This window comes from Leptonotus elevatus, chromosome 18 (assembly GCF_054856555.1).
Source record: "Leptonotus elevatus isolate MCC_2025b chromosome 18, RoL_Lele_1.0, whole genome shotgun sequence".
NCBI classification, from domain to species: domain Eukaryota; kingdom Metazoa; phylum Chordata; class Actinopteri; order Syngnathiformes; family Syngnathidae; genus Leptonotus; species Leptonotus elevatus.
Window position 1 is genome coordinate 5,662,783 of NC_141256.1, and position 13,396 is coordinate 5,676,178.

General features: G+C 37.6%; 1 long non-coding RNA gene across 2 annotated transcripts in view; it reads left to right on the forward strand.

The window, feature by feature from the left end:
- The window catches only part of LOC147158374 (uncharacterized), a 62,573-nt gene extending 54,171 nt beyond the window's left edge, over positions 1-8,402 (forward strand). Inside the window, exons 1-3 of one of the 2 annotated variants that reach the window (XR_015091011.1) lie at positions 511-627; positions 4,270-4,341; positions 7,945-8,402. This is a non-coding gene — a long non-coding RNA (uncharacterized LOC147158374). Of the gene's footprint in view, positions 1-510; positions 628-4,269; positions 4,342-7,944 lie in introns of those variants that run through there. The other variant, XR_015091012.1, reaches the window with a different exon arrangement.
- The last annotated feature ends 4,994 nt before the right edge of the window (positions 8,403-13,396 follow it).

Below are 13,396 nucleotides of genomic sequence, written 5' to 3' on the forward strand. Positions count from 1 at the left end.
AAAGTATGCAGTGGCCAACAATTCCCAATGAAAATAGATGTAAATTAGTTAATACGACATTTTTTTTGTGGAGGGAAATGATAATGGTAGCTACTATGCTTATCCAAACCATGTCATTGTTGTTTTTATTAGTTTTATAAATAACATATTCAAGTACAAAAAAAGTTAGAGTGCAAGTAGACAGTGAAGTACGACAATAAATTACCTTCTGATCTTTTAGTCATCCGCTCCTCTCTCAACTTTTTACCTTTTCGTTTGTTTGATATTTGCTTTATATGACCGTGTCTACGTGTGTCACATTGGGTTGAAGGTTATGCTGTGCGCGTGCCAAGTGTGCAAGATGGTCTCTGTCAGTGTTTGATGCATGAGTGGATGTCCAAACACTGACACTCGAGGTTTATTGTGAGAAGAATGCGGAGGCAGAAAAACCTACGGGGCACTTTCTCATGGTCTCTAATGAGCTTTGCCAGGAGGTAGATGAAGGGGAGTGATGGCAGCAGGGGAGGATGGCTTGTCAAGAGTCACACGGAAAAGGAGGAACTGAAAGGACACATTTCAGATATTCTATTCAAGGCAATGCAATTGAACTAAAGGATCACAACTACAGAAGTACTTAAAGTGTAGTATGTATGTATAGATGTCTATACTTAAACTATCACTTTTTTATCATCTCATTTCATTTAACCAGGAAGAGTCAAGCGGCAGACAGTTGCATAACATTAAATGCTATGCTAATGCTTTAATGCAAAATTTTCAAGATTACACGCTCCGTGGTTTTCTAATCTGTCACTTTATTGTCTTCTTTATGTAATGACTTCTTCTTTCTTCTTATTCTTCTTATTCTTTATGACATGCAGTTTTAGTTATATGAACAGCTATTGGTGAGCTAAACTGTGGAGCTAATGTAGCTAACTTAGCTTAACGGGTCACACAGCTACTTTACCTGCATATAGTTTCAAGATTACACTCTTCGTGATGTCTAACTTTATTGTACTCATGAGTAAATGTGGAACCAACATCAAGTTTAGTTCGTATTTGACCAGCTATTGGTGAGCTTAAACTGTGGAGCTAAACTAGCTAACTTAGCTTCACAGTTCACACAGCTATCTTACCTGCATCTGACAGATGAAAGTAAACATTGTAGTAACATTATTGTGTCGAGTTTCAAACTTTGCATGTTGCGATTGTTTTTTCTCCATTTTTAATCATTTTAAAATAGAAAAACATTGACAGTGTAGATGTCATGGCCAGGTGTCGTTATAAGTACAATCATTCAAATAATTGCTTTTTAATTGTTCAAGACATTCGCACTACAACAAAGAGTGCGTTTGTGTAGGGTGCCAGAACTGACACCACCCAGTCATCTTGCCTTGAAGCTTTTGAATCTGGTTCAACTTTTAAGAATTTTTCGCACTGAATGAAGTTCAAACTCTCAACATTAGAGCTACTTCATACATTCTTTAGAATCAATCACTTAATTGGTACTTTGCCCTAATGGGAGGTTAATTCATTTCACATAGCAACATTTGTGTTCAAGTAAAGAAAATAACCATAATAACAATAATTGCTGCAATAGACTTAATTACTGTGCACATTACTTCACACTCACAGCACCACTTTTGTTGTGTGGCATGAGTTTACGCAATGAGTCAGCAATGCAAAAGGTGAGCTTCCCTCAGGCAAATACTTTGACAGCCTCAACTCTCACTGCTATCAAAATACATCGGCTTTTCCTGAATGTGGCCCGACGGCAAAACACAAGGCAAAGTCTCCCAGGCTCCGGCATGAAACATTATACAATTGCCAATAAAATTTTAACCTAAGCCTTAGCCTTAAAACCTTAACACATAGACGTAAAATGACCTCACTTGTCAGGAAACTTCCTTTTAGCACCAGTGGGATGAAGTGAGTGGGTGGGAATGGGTTGTTGAAGTCAGTCAAATGGCTTTCCAAGGATTAGTCCTTCCTAAGTAGGAAAATACTTGGTCTATTTAGTGCTCATTAATAGGGGCCTGTTCCAAATCAATCATAAAAAAAAAAAATCATATTGATTTGTCCTACGCAACCATTATACAGTAATACAAATGACATGTCATTTTAAAGAAAAAACTATATAAGATATATCCCAATCAATATATTTTTTCTTAAAATTACATGAAATTAATGGCAATTTTCAATTTTTCTAATTTCTGGTTCCTGGTTGTGAAACAGCCACAAGTGGGTGGCCGATACTAGTATCGGACGCCGTTGTGAGTACCTGATAACTTAAAATAAGGCTGGACATCGGCCCGACACGATACCTAGTATCGGTACTTGCCAATCCTAGTGATTTTACTGTATATGTTAGTTTTCAATTTCTCAATTCGGGATCAAATACTTGTTTTCACATTTTTGCTTTTGAGTTACCAATCATTTAAAACTTTTTTAAGCACATTTCTTTAACTGTTTATTATTATTATTATTATTATTATTATTATTATTATTAACACTTTTCAACCAATTCTTATGAAAGGGCTTTTTATTTCACCAATACTGTTTGGAAATATCAAGATTTATTTATTTATTTATTTATTTATTTATTTATTACGTAATAGGCATATTCAACTCATAGGGAACAAGGTTATTATAGGTAACAAAAATGGACAAAATAACTACAACAACAATTTGAAGAAAAAAAAACGATTTGTTAACAAAATGAAAAAAAACAACTTTTTTTCCCCTTTAAAAAAAAAGAAAGAAAATGAACCGAAACTATATCTTATGTTTATCAAACTAACTATAATTATAGTATAAATCATCTTTGCAAATTAATATCATGCATACAATTTTCGGGTTACTTTTAAATGTATTTATTTCAATATTGCTGTATACTGTATCTGTAACTAACAAGAGGAAGTTCAAATAATTGTTTGAGAATTGTAGTTTACTTTACGACACAATACTTAGTAACCTTTTTTTTTTTTTTATCTTGTACTCGACAAACACTCCATATATTAAAAACAAATAAAAAGCAAAACTAAAACAATACTAAAACTACAAGCTAATCTATAAATAAAGCATTTGGAAAAAAACAAACCTAAAAAAAATGGATATAATAAAAATACAATATTTTTATAAGCTTGATTAGTATTGTGCCAAATTGATTAAAATACCAGTGCTAAGCAGTGAAACACTTTTAGCGCATACCCCGCCCCCCATCTTGTTTTCCCTTTTTGATGATTGAATTTGTCACAAACTGATCAATAAATAATTTATCAATGAAGATATTTTATATGATCATATTTTAATATGATAAAGTCTATGTCCTTAATTTCCTATAGTGTGTTTGCAACCTCCATCAGAAGTGTGGTAATTCTGAATCCACTAAGTGAAGGAAGTGAACCTGCTTGCTGATGTAACCCTCCGAAGATCTGCGAATAGCACGTGACATGAAATGCCTTCATGCCATATGCGCTCATGAAATTGAGACTTGAAAGCTTATTAGACACAGCCATCTTTCGAGACTAACATGGGTGCGTCACGATTGGTGCCGTGGGGCAGCATTCAGTGTGTCAGAGCAAGAACAGTAAATCAGCCAGGACGCTTCTATTTTCTGCACTTAAGGATTGTTAAGTCACAAATTCTGCACTGATCTCATTAGAAGTTATGCTAATCCTTTTATAAAGAGTGGCAATTACATTAGAGTTAGACAGTGACTGACATTTATCGTGACGCATTTGACGACTTGATGGCTGATTGTTGTTTATTGGAAAGATAATACAAATTGTTTTTCTATAAATTGAGTTTTCATTTGGAAATATTCCCCGGAATAACCTGAAATATGCCAATGCTTAGATGAAACGATCCAATCCGGTGCCAAGTAAGGCAGGTAGCACTAAATTTTATTCTGTCTGACCTTGCTCGCTTTCACGCCAGCAGCTGCTCGGCTTGTCAGGCTTTTCTGTTGGTGCCATGGCGGCAGCTGAGGAGCCATTTTGGCGCCTGATGCATTCAACAGCTGGTGGTGCCAGGCCCGGGGTGGGCGTAGGGGAAGACGAGGGGGGGAGTGCGAGGTCGTGTGTCGATCGAGCCGTGAAAACATGGAACGCGGCGCGTTCTGCATGGGCATGCTGCCAAATGGCAAAATAATGTTTGCAACAACAAAAACAGGCACTTCACAGGCATTGCTCTTCAGAGATCTGTATCTGACCTAAAATCACTTTTTAAACTGCAGCTTAAAGAGCCCCATCTGCATTCAAGCCACTGTGTAATGCAGCCTCTTTTTTTTAGAATGGAGAGAAGAAAAAGCTGGCTCGAGTTTACAGAGCAGTTCCCCCTCTGGGCCAGGTATGCATGTGCGAGGTGAGGCAATAAACCACTTGTGCATTTTTCAGACATGACTTTCTGTTCACTGCAGTGTGGAAAATGAATTTAAAAAAGAAAGAATGGTACCTGCAATCATGTGTTTACAATTAGAGTTCAACATCAGTGGGGTCACCTATATTGGGACCTGTGAAGTCGAATCCGTTTATGGACACTTGTGTACCGCTTTGCATTCTTCTCAATGGCCATACAGATGTAAAAATACTCACCACTCACCAATAAGTGAATGTAAAAACTACTGATGTTTGATACTACTTTTTTCATCCGATACCAGTATAAGTACTCAACTCTTGAGTAATCACCGATTCCAAGTTCTGATGCCATTAGTACTTTTGATACATAAAATTCCCCAAATAAACAATGACAGTTTCTTTTAAAGGATATATTCCAATATGGCCTTCCATGAAATTAACGGTGATTCTTTATTATTCTAATTTCTATTTCCTGACCGTAAAACTGCCACAAGATGGTCGATACTGGTACTGATACTTTTAAATAAAGCCAATTATCAGCCCGATACCGATACCTGCTATCGGTACTTCCCTATCCTTAGTAAAAACTATTGTTCTACTGCTTTTACATCCTGCAACTTCTGGTTTACAAGTGTAGTAAAACAAAAGAAAAAATCGAAATAAGTCCTAAAAAAATACTCTACAGGCTTGATTTATGCCTTTACTGTACTCAATTGATTGCAAATGTACTTTTTAATTGATGTATACAAATCAATCTCAGGTGTCTGGAATAAATCTAATGCATTTAGGAGCTTTATTCCCAAAAAAGTGAACAAGCTAAAGCTGTAAAACTGCCCCCAAACTGTTTCTATTCCCCCATTATTGACAGCTAAAGTAGATCTACCATTTTCAAGGGTTGCCTGGAATCCAGTCATCTGACTTGACAGAAGCAATAGTATGCCAATGCTAAGGTGCATAGTGCTGCAGTGTTGGCAAACATACATTAGCGTTAGCAAACAGTGTTACCTTATAACTTCCACAAGTTTTTTTGTCCATGTGGCCGCTACAAAGAGTCCAGTAACCAAAACTATAGTATAGTTCTTATACACAAATTTGTAAATTTGACTCTATTTAGAGGGGGGGCAAATAGACTCAGTTTTAGAATAATATTTACACTTGGAAGAGAGTAAAATAAAGAATTGAAAAAAATGTAATACAAGTAACTCAAGGGTTGAGAAATGAGCTCACGACCTTCAGCTTGGTAGACAGCCATACTACCACCTTAGCTATGCCACTCCTACTATTTGCATATATTCAAGAGGACTTTGGAGTTACAAAGATTCCAGCTAACACGAGCAATATAATAGGACACAGCAGGAGCTGCATGGTTCATGGAGTAGATCGGCTAACCCTAACCTGAAGGTCATGAGTTCATTCCTCAAGCCTTGAGTGAATTTCATTTGTTTTTCAATTCTTTATTTTACTCTCTTCCAAGTGTAAATATTACTCTAAAACTGATTATTTTTCGTCCCACTCTAAATAGGAGCAAATTTACTCTACAAAATTTACTGTGTACACTTCACACCTCCTACTTTTTGTCTTGCTGAAATTAGCCTGTTTTGAGGAAGGGGCCGGCAAACAGCCAAACATCTTCCATTCTTCTTTCCCCTTTTCATTACCATGTGTTGAGGATGAAAGTTGAAAATATGCAATTAACTCATTCACTCCCAGACATTTTCACTGAAGCAACCCCCTTTGCTCCCGGTTGTTTTACTGGATTTTGACTGATTTTGCAAGGTCTATAGAATATTGTATTCTATTGCTATAAAAACATGGAACCTACCAAAAGAAAGATTAGAGCCTCTTCTTTCATCAGGAAAGAAAAAATGTGTATTTGTTTCCATTTTCCAGCATTTAGCATTAGAATATAGCTAAGTTTCATCAATATTCACAAACCTGTTAAAAACACTGGCAAAAAAAGAGCTTGTTGCAACATGGCCCTGGTTGATCTCTTATACTCTGCTGCCACCTACTGGTCGTTTTTGTAATAACTACCATTGCTTTAAGTGACCTCTTCAGGTCAGAAGCTGTTTCAAAGCCTTCTGTATGCTCTAGCCTAAAAAACACATCAAAACATATAAATACGTTTTTGGGAGTGCAGGACAAAGTATTAAAAAACATATTTATACGTTTATGGGTTTGAATAAATTAATATTAACTACAATCCAAGTTTTTGAATTGCCTATAGGTGCCACACTATGGCACCAAAGCAACACTAAATACGTTGATATTCTCATAATTCTGCCGATGAAACATTGATTTACAGCTAGATTAACGAAACCTCTGTCATGGCCTGAGGGGGTCTGTATCATTTTTACCGGCACTAAACAACTTTGAGGTGGATGGTGTGAACTCCACACACAAAAGAACTACAAACGTGCAGACTGCTTTACGGCATATGTCCTTTCCTCAGGCGTTCCAGACGGAAGTTGAGTCACACGTCAACGCGCAATTACTCTTATCATGCAGAAGCTACAAAACACCCCAAGAAACCAAGATTTTTGTCTGAGGTGACAATAATAATGATGATTAAAAAGCCTACCTGGATCTGATTAAAATCACAGTGCAGGATTTTTACTCGCTGGCAAGGCGGAAAACGGGGACTCTAAGACGCTGCCTTTGCGGGGACTCAACTCTTTTTAGAAGGTAGCTTTCCATGCTCAAATAAAAAAATAATTACGCTAATGTTAGCTATTTTAGCTAAATTGTCATCAGCTTGATAGTTCGCCTTTCCAAACTGACCCGACCAGCCACGCAACACTCAAAAGTTGTGTTCTTTATTTTTTTTACGAATGCTTGTGAATGCATCAAGGGAAGGGAGGGATGGGGGGAGCGCAGCCGTTTGTGTGTACAATAAATACGTAAGATCACAACCACCGTCTGCTGTTAACATACTTGAGAAACATTACAGTGCTGTGTAAAGAAAAATTGAAAATAGCCACTGGAAACAATTTAATTCAGTCCAACTGCGGACGCCTTGGACGTCCGGATTTCACGATGATATGCGCTTGGCCTCATGAGAAATGTGGTTCTTTCAAGGAAAAACAATACCGCTTTTGTCTAAATGTGCCGCCATAATCAACGAAAACCAAATGCTTATTTGTGCTACTTTAAAGGAAAAAATGAAAATTTTATAGACAGGTTTTTGGCCTGACCACAAATGTTGTTGAGGATTACGTCCACAAAAACATCCGCAAATAGGTGAAATTTTGAAATGCACCACTTGAGGGGCTTTCGGTTTTAAAGGTTCCGCTGAATAAGGAATGCAGGGGGATTTGAGAGACAGATATATTCTCAGTGGATAACATTTTAATCCTCACAGCAGCTCATAAAATAACTTGTGCTTGCTTGCTTGTGCAAATTCAGATGCTTCACATGTACATTGATGAAGGGGAATGTTTGTGTAAATTTGTTTTTCCCAGTGTCAGTCATCCTCCCCATTAAAAAAGAATGCACTCCCTTTCTGTTTTGCTCAATCTCACAACCTGATGCGTGCGCTATGAGGTCTTACTTTCCGTTCTGACAAATTATGTGCACTCTACACTGTGCTGCCTTTCGTTTGTGTTTTAAGGAAAGTCTGTAGAGATGACAAGACAGCTGAATAAATGAAGAAAGAGATCAACATTTGAACAGGACGCACCAGGTGGATGGAAAGCATCCAAGCCACGCTGTGATGAATCAGTCTGTCAGCTTTTGATACTGTTTTTCCCCATGCATCTCTGTTTAGTTTCTTCTCTAACCTCTCGGTAAACCCTAATAATTAAGTGATGTCATTTCTCGTCTTTGAATTAAAAATAAATCACGTGATATTAAATCTTTAAGCTCCTCAGGAAAGATACTGTAGAGGCTTTGAGCTGACATCTCTTCTTATTTCATTGTTTTGTTTGGACACCTGATTAAAGCAATATTTCCTCTCCCTGCCATCTCCTTAGGGAAATAAGAGGCTATTTTTGAAACTAAATGCTCCACATGTCAAATGTGTGATAGATGACATAAGATTTAAACCAATAAGGCAATTGAACTGTGGGCGGCAAAACCCAAACTATGACATGGAACTGATAAAGTCAACACAACTACAGAGCCGGAAGGCAATTCTTTTGTTGTCTTTGATAAACAAAATGCTCCCTTTTAACTTTTCCATATCCTATTTTGTGTTTTTGGTCAAAGTAATTGCTTAATGCAAGTAACTTGAGCTCAACAAGCAGCCAAGAGAAAATAGCAATCAGACAATCAAGGGAGCTGAGGTCAGAAAAACACGATAATTATAGTCAAACATTATTTCAAAACAAGAACAAAAAGAATATAATTTATTGTATTGAATTTCTGCATCATGTTGGTTAACGCACCTACAAAGGCACATGCTGTAAAAGCTAACAGATGAATTGATGTTTGGATTCTTATTTGTGTTGTAAACAAATTCCCGACGTGCAATATTATATAATAATGACCAAGCATATTTTCAAGGCGATTAGCGATCAGATTGTGGTGCTCGCACCGTGATATGTGTGTTTATTTGTTTATATATGGAGGTCTACCCAGATTTTCTTGGTTCCACATAATCGCTTATAAATTTAATTGTCATAATGTGATCAGCAATTTATTGATAAAAAAAATTTATATAACTCTAACACTACCATAGGCATAAGGTTTGTTAATTGTTGAGAAGTGAAATTCTGAAATATGTGTAAAATGATGCACCAAAGTAGTTATCGTTCCGGTATGGTGTAAACACGGCCGTTAGCTTTAAGATGTGGATGCATCCATTCCACCTCACTCATGACAGAACCATTAAATCTTTTAGTATTTTTCCAAAAGTTGATATGTGAAGACAGTCAAGAAAGACTATTTTTGCCGTGTCTTGGGTATCAAAAAGCCACCCTCTGGTGAACTCCAGGTGTCCTAATGAATATTTTAGCAGGTCAAAATGGATATGATTCCCCAGTCACACATCGTGTAGTGCACAGAGCCCAAGAAATTGTGTTGGTGCACTGTACTTTGAACAAGTCTTGGGCCACCATGACCTTATCCACAGTAAAAACAGTAAACAAAAGGACAGATACTGGTGCTAACAAGACATTCACTGGTGTTTTATTTCACTTTCGATTCACACTTCTGATTTGGTACTCTGGTCTGGACCAAAGCAGTCGATCAATCATAAAAAGATAAATGCAATCATGCATTTGGTGATTTTGTATGGGTCAGACTTACAAAACATCAATGCTGTTTGTTGGGTTACATTTTCTCAATATTCAATATGTTGGTAGTTCTACCAGGTAATATCCAGGGGTGAAAGTGGGCCAGAACGGTCCGGAACTGAGTTCCGGTAAAAAATTAGTTCCGGTCCGAAAATATGATGGCATCTGTCAAAACCCCGTGTTAAATAACCTGCCAGGCTGCCACCCAAGAAGAAAAAAAATCTTCTAACGTCAGATTTACATACACAAGTCACCAAAAGCGGGGGGAGCATGAGGCGGCGCGATTGCATATCACGCGGACGGGGCTTGTGCGTGGGGCGGCGCGGAGGACGCGTTTGGAGACACGATGCGGTGTGGCGAAAATTTGCATATTCGCCAAAGTTGAAAAATGTAAACTTTCTTTGCATTTCGCCTTGCGGCCTGATAGGCTGAAATATGTGCCATATCGACTTCGGGGATGGACTACGTCACACAAAGCGTCTGCATGCAACAACACGGGCAGCCATTTAATACCCCCGTAAAAACAATTATCCCCTCCTGCGGGTACAACGCATGTTTTTCAATAAATACATAAAAACACACGGGCCTTGTTTTGAAACAAGAAAAAAGTATTTATCGCGGGGAAGCAAAAGAAAAGCAAGCACTCGCGCTGCATTCAATGACCACACACGCAGTAGGAAATCTCAGATATACATAGAAAAAGCTCAGACGACTGAATGTTACTGTTTTTCTGTTTTGTTACATACAGTAAATGATATTCCATGCATCTGTCAGACAGGCTCCTGTGTAATAGGCTGGCACTTGCTGGTAAAGACATTTGCAAAGTAAATAAGGACTCTACAAATGTGTGCTGCTGCGGTGCCCCTTAGACAATCATCACTGGCTCCGTCATGGTCGTATGGCTGCGGTTATAAGAGTTTGTGGTGATTTTATTTATTTATTTCTGGAGAGCTCAGTTCATTCGGTAATTTTACCGATTTGACATGTCATCATCAATGCTCTCTATTTTTTATTTATTATTATGAATTTATTTTTTATTTATTTTTATTTTGTATGTGCGTGTGTGCGTGCGTGTGAGTGTGTATTGATTAGTTCACCTAAAACCTATTAAAAAATCCCATATCGTTCAGCTAAACCGAACACTTCAGAATCCAGCCAGTCGTGAGGCCGTCAGGAGACCCGAGGAAGGACCAAAGAAAAGAAAGGAAAGTGAAATCCAGCACCGACCAGACACCACCCACCACCCACCGGGCCACCAACCACAGTCCTTCACCAAACCCAGAAACATCTAAATTCCAACAAAAAAACTGAAAAAAAATGAGTTTGTGGTGATGAAAATGGATGGAAAACCAGGAGCAGGGTTTAGGTAAAGTTAAACCAGCAGCAGTAGAGATAATGTAATGTGGTCATTATATTGCTAGGCAAGTTACTTCCAAAATAGAATACATTAGCAGTTACTGCCATTTGAAAGTAATTACACATATTAGTGACAGTATGACATTTAACTTGACAACAAGGCCGGCCCACAGATTATAAATGATTCATTGTAAAAACCTTCATGGGTTCATAAGATAAAAGTAATTCTGAAGGACAAGACAAGAAATAAAAATGAATCCTGAAATCCATGGGGAGCCAATGTAGCGATTTTAAAATGAGTGTAATAGGCTTCCACCTTCTGGTCTTAAACAAGACACCTGCTGCTGCATTTTGTCATAATTGTCAACCTGAAATATTATTTCAAAAGAAAAATGAAATAAAAATCAATCTGGCTCTTGATAAAAGCATGCATTAGTCTTTCCGTGCTTGAAAGAAAATGGGGCAGACTATGGCCATGTTCTTTAATTACAAACTTTTTTTTTTTTAATAATTTTATGAGCAACAAAAGGGAGTACATGGTGTAAAATAACTCGCTTGTAAAGAAGGACTAAAAGACAGTGCTTGTAATACGGTTTGTCTCTCTGGGTCTCAGGATAAATGACTAAAACTTCAGTTTGTTCCTAGTTAAGATGGATGATGGAGGACCCTTTGGAATGGCGTCATGAAGAGACATGGAGATGTACAAGCGCATGTCATCAGTGTAGCTGTTAAAGTTCAATCTATGCCCCGTGAGAACAAGTTAAAACAGGACAGGGCCTACAATTGATCCCTGCAGCACACCACATTTTATTTTATGGATTTTTAAAGAGCCACGCTTACCATGTCGATGAGGTAAGATAAAATATGTTTATGTACAACACCAGAGAGGCCAACCAGGTGAGGAATGGTGTGGGGTATACCGTATCAAAAGCGGTGCAGCATTGTTAAATTATGCCTATTAAGGTCACATTTTAGATGATAGATACACAGAAACTTCTGCAGAGTAAATTTGACTCTATAGTGGGACCAAATAGATTTAGTTTTAGAGTAATAGTTACTTTTGGAAGAGCGTAAAATAAAGAATAGAAAAAATAAGTAAAAGTCACTCGAGCAATGAGGTACAAACTCACGACCTTCAAGTTGGGAGACAACTGATGTACTGAGCCACGCAGGTCCTGCTGTGTGTTAGTATAAAGCTCGTGTCAGCTGGAATCTTCCTAACTGAAGAGCAGAAACAATGGTTTTGGTCTCCTCATGGAGATAAGCAAACATTCAGAGGGGCATAGCTCAAGTGGCAGTGTGGTATTCTTCCAAACTGAAGGTCGTGAGTTCGTTCCTCAACCCTTGAGTGACTTTTACTTTTATTTTCAGCTCTTGATTTTACTCTCTTCCAAGTGTAAACATTAGCCTACTCTAAAACGGAGTCTATTTGGTCCCACTCTAAATAGAGTCAAATTGACTCTACATAATTTACTGTGTAATCAGTCTTTGTACTGTGGTTCACTCTAAAACCAGACTAAAGGAGAGTCACAATTTAATTAAAAAAATAAAATAAAGTCATTGAGATGAAGAAAATCTTATCTAAAGAGGTTCTAACATTGTGTATGTTTTTTTAATAGGTGGTGCTCGCTAATCCATAAATTCCAAATTACTCTTCTTGAGAAGCAACTGAAGCAACAACCAGAACAAAGCGGTCCAGTGTTTCCTCAGTTACACAAGACAAACACTCATATGTGTTTAAAGCCATGTTACGGATAGATAAAATATTACATCTGTCAACTTTTGTTTTCTGAAGTTGTCTCCTTACAGAGAAAGTCAAAAGCTGTTAATCTGGGTGGCATATAGGGCCAATGGTGGAAAATAAATCTCCATTGAGGCTCCATTTTTCTCTCTGCCACCTTGCAGCTTTTTCTCCTTCTTCTTCTTTTTTTTAATCAGTGACGTTGCATAAAACCATCGGCAGTAAGACCATGTAGGAAAGTTGAACTTGTGAAAATAAACAGAAAAGTGAGCCATAGCTGAACGCAAGAATTTTATTTTAAAGCCTCCCTAAAAATGTCAATGGATAAGAGAACAGCTCATCACACCGGATTGTATTATTTGTTTGCAATGCTTTAAATTAATGCAGTTGCACTTTGTAACTGTGTAACTTTTAGTTAACATTGGCTAACATAGTCGCCTATGTTTCTTATGATCTATGATCTTGATAGAGTGATGATTGCTAAGTTTGACAAATCTCCAAACTCTCCATGACATTGTTTTGCTGTTTAGAGTGAAATCACTCAACAGGCACTAAAGGCAGTGCCACAAATGTGACACATATTTATTCCCCCATGCCAAGAATGCTACATTTAGCACGCTTTTATCTTGTTCACCATGGTTGTGCAAAAGAACAACCTTGCTTTTCACATGTGTCTTATTTAGTTTAGCTGAATTCAACCAGTTTGTTTGGGCAGGTGTGAACGCTGTGAT